General features: G+C 39.2%; 1 long non-coding RNA gene across 1 annotated transcript; it reads left to right on the top strand.

Annotated features, from left to right (window-relative positions):
- Nucleotides 1-220: 220 nt before the first annotated feature.
- LOC146504914 (uncharacterized) lies at nt 221-7,489 on the top strand. The gene is made up of 2 exons (XR_014877578.1): nt 221-430; nt 6,148-7,489. It is a non-coding gene; the product is annotated as an uncharacterized LOC146504914 (long non-coding RNA).
- Nucleotides 7,490-9,405: the final 1,916 nt, after the last annotated feature.

Genomic DNA, 9,405 nt, shown 5'->3' on the forward strand with positions numbered 1-9,405 from the left:
ATATATAAATACAGAGACATGTATAAATAAAATATATGAAGGGGATAAATAGAATAAATAGGAATAAAAAAAAAATACAGGTGAATTGCACATTTCAAGTATTGAGGTCTATTGCACCGTTGACTATTAACAAAAAGTATTGCACAAAAGGTATTGCACAGTGAAGTGAAGAGGCACTACAGCTTAGTTGTTCCTCCCTCCTTTTCCCCTCCCGTATTAGCTTAGTGTATTGTTAAGTGATTCGATTACTGACACAAACCAAGATGAGTAGAGATGATGATTTTCCTTTGTTATTGTATTTCATGCAGTTTGATTTCTTCGTTGGGAGCCATGATGCAGTCTGATGATAGTACTGTTAAGTACCTACCTGCAGTCTTCCAAGTGCTCCACCTTCTTCCACAATCCAAACACAGGCATGTTTGGTAAACTGGTGAGTCTAAGTTGACCATGCATGTGAGACATGCATGGTCAATTTTCTTTAATCACTCACTGAGAAAAAGAAAAGAGAAACAAAGAATCACTCAAGTAAAATAATTAATGCTTTTAAAAAGTCAAAACCTTTACATTGCTCTGGCCTGTGGGAGGATCAGAGGCTGTGCCCTCTGTGTTTCCTTCTATCTTGAATGTTTTATTCATAGTCTTAAGTCACAGGAGATGGAATAAAAAATCACTGTAGCTTGCTGGCCAATACTGTACAGTGTATAAGTGCATAACAACTGTGTCCAGGGTTGATCTGTTTCAAACAACAAATATTTAAATCATATGAACAAAGTGCACAAAATAACAATCTCATATTTCTTTAATTGCACACAGATCCATATCCATCACCAGCCTGAGTATTGTACTTAGTCTTGATTTGTATAGAACAGCAATTCTCCGGTTTGAGAAATTCTTCATTATCAAAACAAAGGTGAGTGTTAATAATCTAAAGTCAGGAGTTAGGTGGATACCCAATATTATTCCATTTCATGGGCTGTTTCAGAGTCAGCATTTCAGAGCTGCAGTAAGGCGAGGTGTTGACTGAGTGAGCACAATAGCTCAGTCAATAGCTCGGTATCTTTTGAAGTAGATGTAATCAAAGCTTATCTCATCATGTGATTGTGTGACAGGATTTGGAGAGACATGCTCACATGAAGGGCCACGCTGAATCTGTAGTTGTTCTTACCACTCTGTTTATCTATCAGCCATTTTCAATAAAAACAAAAAAAACCAATTTTACCTTCCAGGCTGGTGTGTTTATCAAAAAAGTAATCCCCATGTTAATGTCAGTCACATTATTTTTCACTGCTCAGCTTACATTTAACAGATTTGACATCTGCATGGTAATTATTCACTACCAAGCAGAGAGAAGTTCCACACAGTCACAACCACAACTGCTTTAAAAATACATGTAGAAGTGGAAGCCACAATGACTGCTCATCACTGCTTTTGTTACATATTTAAGATTAGGTAACGACACACTCAGCTTGAATATCACTGTAACGTTGTGTTAGAATGCTGTTTTTGTGAGTGCTGTGTGTTAACAGCTGTTTGGTGCCTGGATTCCTGTTTTTAATGTCGTCTTCATCTTTTTGTATAATTTAAAAAATCGACATGCCCGTATCTTCACTCCTCCAACGTTGTAAGATGGCTCCACCTTTTTCTTCCTCTACATGAGCTGAAATCTGGTGATTGTAGCACACTGCTAGGGAAACAAAGGCATGTTTGGTGATTTGTAATGAAAAACATTATTGCAATGTGATCACTGAGTTTATGCAAGGAAAACAGCAGATTACATTCAACAATGTCAGTAGCTGTTGTCTAGAGTGCTAACTGCAGTTATTATCTAGGCTTCCCTGTATTCTATACTTCAATAATTACTTCCTCCAAACCATCAACGTGTCTTTTAGACCCCATTCCTACAAAACTGCTCAAAGAAGTCCTGCCATTGATTAATTCTTCGATCTTATATATGATCAACCTATCTCTAATAATCGGCTATGTACCACAGGCCTTCAAGGTGGCTGCAGTTAAACCTTTACTCAAAAAGCCATCTCTAGACCCAGCAGTCTTAGCTAATTATAGGCCAATCTCCAACCTTCCTTTCATATCAAAAATCCTTGAAAGAGTAGTTGTCAAACAGCTAACAGATCATCTGCAGAGGAATGGTTTATTTGAAGAGTTTCAGTCAGGTTTCAGAGTTCATCACAGCACAGAAACAGCTTTAGTGAAGGTTACAAATGATCTTCTTATGGCCTCTGACAGTGGACTCATCTCTGTGCTTGTCCTTCTTGACCTTAGTGCAGCATTCGATACTGTTGACCATAATATCCTATTAGAGCGATTAGAACATGCTGTAGGTATTACAGGTATTGCACTGCAGTGGTTTGTATCATATCTATCTAATAGACTCCAATTTGTGCATGTAAATGGAGAGTCCTCTTCACACACTGAGGTTAATTATGGAGTTCCACAGGGTTCAGTGCTAGGACCAATTCTGTTTACATTATACATGCTTCCCCTAGGCAGCATCATTAGAAGACATAGCATACATTTTCACTGCTATGCAGATGACACCCAGCTCTATCTGTCCATGAAGCCAGATAACACACACCAATTAGTTAAACTGCAGGAATGTCTTAAAGACATAAAGACTTGGATGGCCACTAACTTTCTGCTTCTTAACTCAGATAAAACTGAGGTCATTGTACTCGGCGCTGAAAAGCTTAGAAATATGGTATCTAACCAGATTCTTACTCTGGATGGCATTACCTTGGCCTCCAGTAACACTGTGAGGAACCTTGGAGTCATTTTTGACCAGGATATGCCCTTCAACGCACATATTAAACAAATATGTAAGACTGCGTTCTTCCATTTGCGCAACATCTCTAAAATTAGAAATATCCTGTCTCAGAGTGACGCTGAAAAACTAGTTCATGCATTTATTACTTCCAGGCTGGACAACTGTAATTCATTATTATCAGGATGTCCAAAAAACTCACTGAAAAGCCTTCAGTTAATCCAAAATGCTGCAGCAAGAGTACTGACAGGGACTAGAAAGAGAGAGCATATTTCTCCTGCTTTGGCTTCCCTTCATTGGCTTCCTGTTAAATCCAGAATTGAATTCAAAATCCTGCTCCTCACATACAAGGTCTTAAATAATCAGGCCCCATCTTATCTTAATGACCTTGTAGTACCATATCACCCTATTAGAGCACTTCGCTCTCGCTCTGCAGGCCTACTTGTTGTTCCTAGAGTATTTAAAAGTAGAATGGGAGGGAGAGCCTTCAGTTTTCAGGCCCCTCTTCTGTGGAACCAGCTTCCAGTTTGGATTCGGGAGACAGACACTATCTCTACTTTTAAGATTAGGCTTAAAACTTTCCTTTTTGCTAAAGCATATAGTTAGGGCTGGACCAGGTGACCCTGAATCCTCCCTTAGTTATGCTGCAATAGATGTAGGCTGCCGGGGGATTCCCATGATGCATTGAGTTTTTCCTTTCCAGTCACCTTTCTCACTCACTATGTGTTAACAGACCTCTCTGTATTGAATCGTATCTGTTATTAATCTCTGTCACTCTTCCACAGCATGTCTTTTATCCTGTCTTCCTTCTCTCACCCCAACCGGTCGCAGCAGATGGCCGCCCCTCCCTGAGCCTGGTTCTGCCGGAGGTTTCTTCCTGTTAAAAGGGAGTTTTTCCTTCCCACTGTCGCCAAAGTGCTTGCTCATAGGGGGTCATATGATTGTTGGGCTTTTCTCTGTATCTATGAAGCGCCTTGAGGCGACATTTGTTGTGATTTGGCGCTATATAAATAAAATTGAATTGAATTGAATTGTATTCATTTAGCCTTGTGGCCTCTTTGCTCTTCTTTTTCCTTTTGTTTCTTTCACCTGACGTAACCCTTTATCCCTGGTTCTGTTAGAGATCTCTTCCTTAAAAAAAACTCTGGGTGACTCTAGATTATGAGTTGGTCTTTGAGATAGTTTTGTCCATTTGTGTGGGTTTTATCACAGCCCTGCTTTGATTGAGTTGTCATATTGTTACAATCCATCACTGCAACACACCACATACACAAGGACGGAGATGAATTAAAAAGGCCTTTTCCACAATAACAAACAAAGCCATTACTTGCTATTGTCATGAAATGATGTTGTTTACTTTGATAACACACCTCTTCTCTTAAAAGACAACAGCTCCACAGATAATGTGCAAACAGCTCAGTTGAGATGGGATGCTCTCTTACTGAGACATTAGGATAGAGGTGTCATGGCAATAGGCATGGAGGGAAAAGTCATTTTAAAGCAATTTCAATTAAATGTGAGATGTAGTAGGGGAGACCGGGGATAGTTGTAACGTGGGTCAGTTGTAACACTTCCAATTTCTCCAATCAGGGCTAAGTTTCAAATGATGTGACTCATCCTGTGCATGCCCAATTCAGAACTGCTATCACATGTGAAAAATCAGCACATTTTGTCAAACACAGACAATTTAACACGAAAAAAAGTAATTTGTATGCCAAAAAGTAAGTTTTTTTTACTTTATTTCAATTTCTAATAGCATTATCTGCTTTGCAGTTAAACTCATCAAACTTAAATTATGTTATTTGTATGTCTATGGGGATATATTCTGTGTAGGTCTTTAGTGCTAATGTTTTAGCCATTGGCTGTAATGTTAGCTAGTTCATGGCTATAGGAGTCTGGGTCAGTTGTAACAGCAACAGTCTGGGTCAGTTGTAACAATAATGCAGATGTTACAACTTACCACACTATTACTTTAACTTATATTAAACAAGTTGGGCCAACGACATCAGGAAATAAATCAGGATGGGTGCAAGAAACAGATTTCCTCATCTTTCTGAAGCACTTTGCAAACCACACCAAGGTAAGCCATGATAAAAAGTAATGGAATTGCGATGCTGGTGAACAACTACATTTTTTCAGCTTCATTGTTATGTTCAAAATTGGTGCAAGAGTTGTAGGTTACCATGCCCACCGAGCCAATGAGGCCAAACTCAAGGAAGACCAACCAAAATTAATGAAATATTCAGTTGCAGAAAATTCCATAATTTGTCTTTTTTGGGGGGTTGACATATGTTCAAAAGCTAGATTTCTGCATTCTGTCACACACACACACAGCTACATAAATGGCTCTAAGTGCATTCATGTGTTGAATAAACAAAGATCACATGTTAATGTTTTGTTAGTACCCTTATTTCATTGTGTTACATTTCACCCCAGGATATGTTACAACTAACCCAGACTATGGGGTTAATTGTAACATTTCACTCTTTGTGTTTGAGGCCATATCATGCAATGGGTAATTGTGCTGCAGAGAAAATAGCTGCACTATTTAATAGCCGAGACATGTAAATACTTTGCATTACATTTTGAATCCACTACCTTAAAAGAGCTCTAATTTACAGACAGAAATGTCAAAAATGTTACAACTATCCCCGGTCTCCCCTACAACTCCATTAACAGATGACTGTTATATTGAGGGTAACAATACTACCTCATGGGCCATGCATCAAAGGACACATTAGGACTGTGGCTCCACATTAATTTGCCCTGCTTAGCTTAAGTAGAACTGTTGGAAGAATGGATTGGAGTGTTCTGAAGCCTTGTTATGTGGTGAAGAGTAGCCAGTTTTCTGTTGTTGTTGTTTTTTATAAAGCTAGACTGCTGAAGGTCAAATAAAGGAACTTTTTATTAAGTTGCTTTGCCTCTCATAAAACACTAGGAAAGCAAGGATTGTCATGGCTACACATCAGTTTTGATTTAAAATTACATCAACTTCAGGTGGATGTGTTGGTTTCTAGTGACTGGTGAGAGAAAATGCTTTTTGCTTCCTTTTTGAAGGCAGAGTGAAGGCTATGTTAAACTTGAGACAGAAATAAATTGCAACAGTTTGACAACTGTGTGATGTCAGGTACTTAGTTTCATGGCAGTTGAAAACTGCCTTGCAAGGTTTAATTTTTGTAAAGCCAGAAATTTCAAAGGTCATTCATAGACTTAAATAATTTGACTGCAGTGGTCATGATAAATGATACAGTTCTTATATTATTTGAAAAATCAGTGGATTTCTTTTATTCATAAATTAAAACTTAAATGTGTTTCACTGAACTTGTTAAGAGCTTTTCTTCTTTTTGTCTTTTCTCTCTGATGTACAGTTTTATAGGCCAGCTGACAGCTCCCAATACATCACTCTTCTCTTACTGTGGAAAAAGCTTGTAAACAACTGAGTCACAAAGCAGACATCATCAGTTCAGTTCCCTAAAGCCTTCACTCTTACATGGTGAGCCCTCGGTAGCAGTCTGTTGTTATTTTCCCACTAAGGAAAACAGGAAATGGTAGTCGTGAATAAGGCTAAACAGATTTTCAGTAGAAATAAAAATGTCCTTAATGTCTCAGTTCGAGTCACATAGAGTCTGAAATTTATTTGAGTGTAATTAATAATGTTATTGATCAGGTGACCTTTTCATTCTCACCATATAATATCAATCAGCATTGCTTTTTTAAGTATTGCCAACAGAATGTCCATAAAAGAAAACAAGAATGTCTATTTATGTCATCTCCCTAGCCAAAACTGGTTGCAGCATGAAGCAAAACCTGCGCAGTATATAGACAGAAGTTCACTTTGTGTCCACATACCACAGTTGTCCAACCAGACAGTCTTCTTGCAGAGCATGAGACAGGGATCCTTTAGTTGCAATCAAAACAGACACACATCTATTTTTGTCATATTTTACTGCATTTGATTGACAGCTTATTTGGTTATAATATGGTTCTGAACAGCCAATCACACAACATCCACTGAATGGATGCAATCACTGCCCATGCCCCTCCAGTAAATGTAAGGGACGTATTTATGTAATGTACTGAATGTATAGATTCAGTCTTATGTCAGTATTATGAACCTGGGCTACAGGATGCATCTACACAAACTTTAGACTTGTGGGGATTTTTTTATTCATGAATTTCCAACTTTTTTTCTTAGTCAAGTCTAATCCATCAGTTAATTAAATAAACTTACCCCTACTAAACAGTTTAAAACATGGATCCAAAGATTGTTCAAGGAGGATGTCCAACATGACAGGCACAGGTGTCTTTTTTCTATATTAGTTTGTTCTATCTACATAGACAGAATAGTTTTTCTTTTTTCTCTCTAGCATGATTTACTTCTTAGCTAGTCTTAAAGACAGTGAGCGTATATATTTGTCTTGCTTTTCCTTGTTCCATCTTAAAAAAATATGGATTTTTTAAAAAAATGGTAAGCTGCCAAGGCTTTTTTCTCAAATAAATATTATCAAGTATGTAAGGTAGCCCCTTCGGCGCCAGCTGCCACCTTAAGGCTGGAGCTGAACAAAACACCCTGATAACGACTGTGTTCCTGTCTGTTCCTTCCCATTCCATGCAAGGCCACCTGGGTTGGCTGGAAGACTGTTTACTTAGCCTGGCGGGGCGAAGGACACTGTCTCAGCTGAACTCTGGACACACACACACATACACTGATATGCACAAACTGATCCCCCCTCCCTTTCCAAACGCCTTCGACGCTTGTGCCCTACCGGGGAAGATGGCAGTCGACTGGACCAGCGCAGACATGCTGCAGGACCGGATGCGCTGTCTACACCGGCTCTTTCTTACCCTTTACCCGCTGTCGGATTATGATATTATTTTATGCCATGTTAGACCCCTAATTAAAGATTGTGAATTATTATGTAGTTTTAGTTTGCATTATGCTCCTGAACTAGAAGAAGGTGATAATTATTACATTTGGTAAACTGATTTGCAGTACATTAGACTGTTGATTTATTGTGAATGAATGATATTGTTTTGTGATGCATTATACTGCTGAGTTATAAGAAAATATTGTTCACAGAAAGTCATCGCCTTATTTGTCTGATTGGAAGAGAACAGAGCATTCTGCCCCATCAGCAGGAGCAGATAAACAGGGAGCCAAGGTTGTAGCTTAGGCGCTGTGTGAGAGAAAGAATGTGAATGTTTAGGCTTTTATGATTAGGTGGGGGCCACTAGAGGCTATAAAAGTTTGATCAAGGCTCCACCATTTTGAGATCTGATGCTGTCTGCTGTATGGTGTCCATCTCCCACGCGTGTGTTCATTAAATCATCGTTTGACTTGACCCGGCCAGACCAGTGTGGTTATTTTGGTTTTCCTCTTGTATCCATTCCCAATATTTGAATCCGTAACAGTTTTGGGGGCTCGTCCTGTGGTATTGGGATGGAAGTTTTGGAGGCTTGGACGGTCCGAGGTGGTCAGACGGGCAGACATTATCCGGCAATCGAACTGAGTGGACAGGCGCCTTTATAAAAGTGGTAGGCACAGGCCTGTTGATTTTATCCGAAGTGTGCTGAATTGGACGATAAAATTAAATGTCTATTCAGTAAAAGTTGCCGGTGAGTGTCTGTTTTGATTTTGATGAAAAATCTCATGAGTTTTGAAACTTGAAGTAAGGTTACAAGTAATAATACTGGGTTAGAGTCCCAAGATAAAGTAATAATACTGAGTTAGAGTCTCAGGTAAAGGTAATAATACTGGGTTAGAGTCCCAAGGTAAAGGAAAATAATACTGAGTTAGAGTCTCAGGTAGTTGGATAGGGAATTGGTCATTTTGTGAGTTAGAGTCTCCATTGGTTTAAAGGATTGCATCTGTGTTGGCCATGTTGAGAGTTAGAGGCTCCATTGTCCATAACGTTGCATCTGCGTCGGTCATACTCTTGTTTTAGAGGGTTGACGGCGGTTTAAAAGTATTATAAATTTTGTTAGAACGGTGGTTAGAGTCCACTAAGAGGCGCATAGCCCGGAGGTTACGCTCCCTCCTGGCCGCGGACGCGCGACCTTGACCTGTCGGCGAACAGGGTTAGTTCAGTTGGTCACTGTGGAGCTTGGGGCACTCCAGAATAACTAGGAGTTCGAGTCTCCTTATCTGCGCTTTTTTGGGCACTTTAAATTGAGGTAGGGACTTTAGAGATGAGGCCAGATACAGTTCGAGTCTGATACTGGTTAATTGATTACAAAAAAGTTGGACTTTCTTCGGTTGGACCCGTTATCTTAAATTTGTCAAAATTGTGTAGGCGCTAAAACTTTCAGGCCTGTGAGTGATTGTAAATATAAGACGTCTTTGTAAAATAACATAGAGAGTTGAGTGTGAAACGAGGCTGTGTGTGACGACAGTGCGCTGCGAGCTATTTTTAGATAGTGTGTGAACATGCAAATGAGGTGGCTGCTGTGAAGCCCACAGAGGACTTCCTGTTTAGCGTGTTATTGAGTTTTATAAGTATGATTTGCAAACAATGATACATGCCTGTAATTAAAACGCTGATTTTGCTGATTACAATATTACAAATAAAGTTTTAAATCACTACGGTGAATGTTTAATGTTTGGCTGGGTTTTGATATGGGAGAGA

This window comes from Neolamprologus multifasciatus, chromosome 13 (genome assembly GCF_963576455.1).
Source record: "Neolamprologus multifasciatus chromosome 13, fNeoMul1.2, whole genome shotgun sequence".
Classification (NCBI taxonomy): Eukaryota; Metazoa; Chordata; class Actinopteri; order Cichliformes; family Cichlidae; genus Neolamprologus; species Neolamprologus multifasciatus.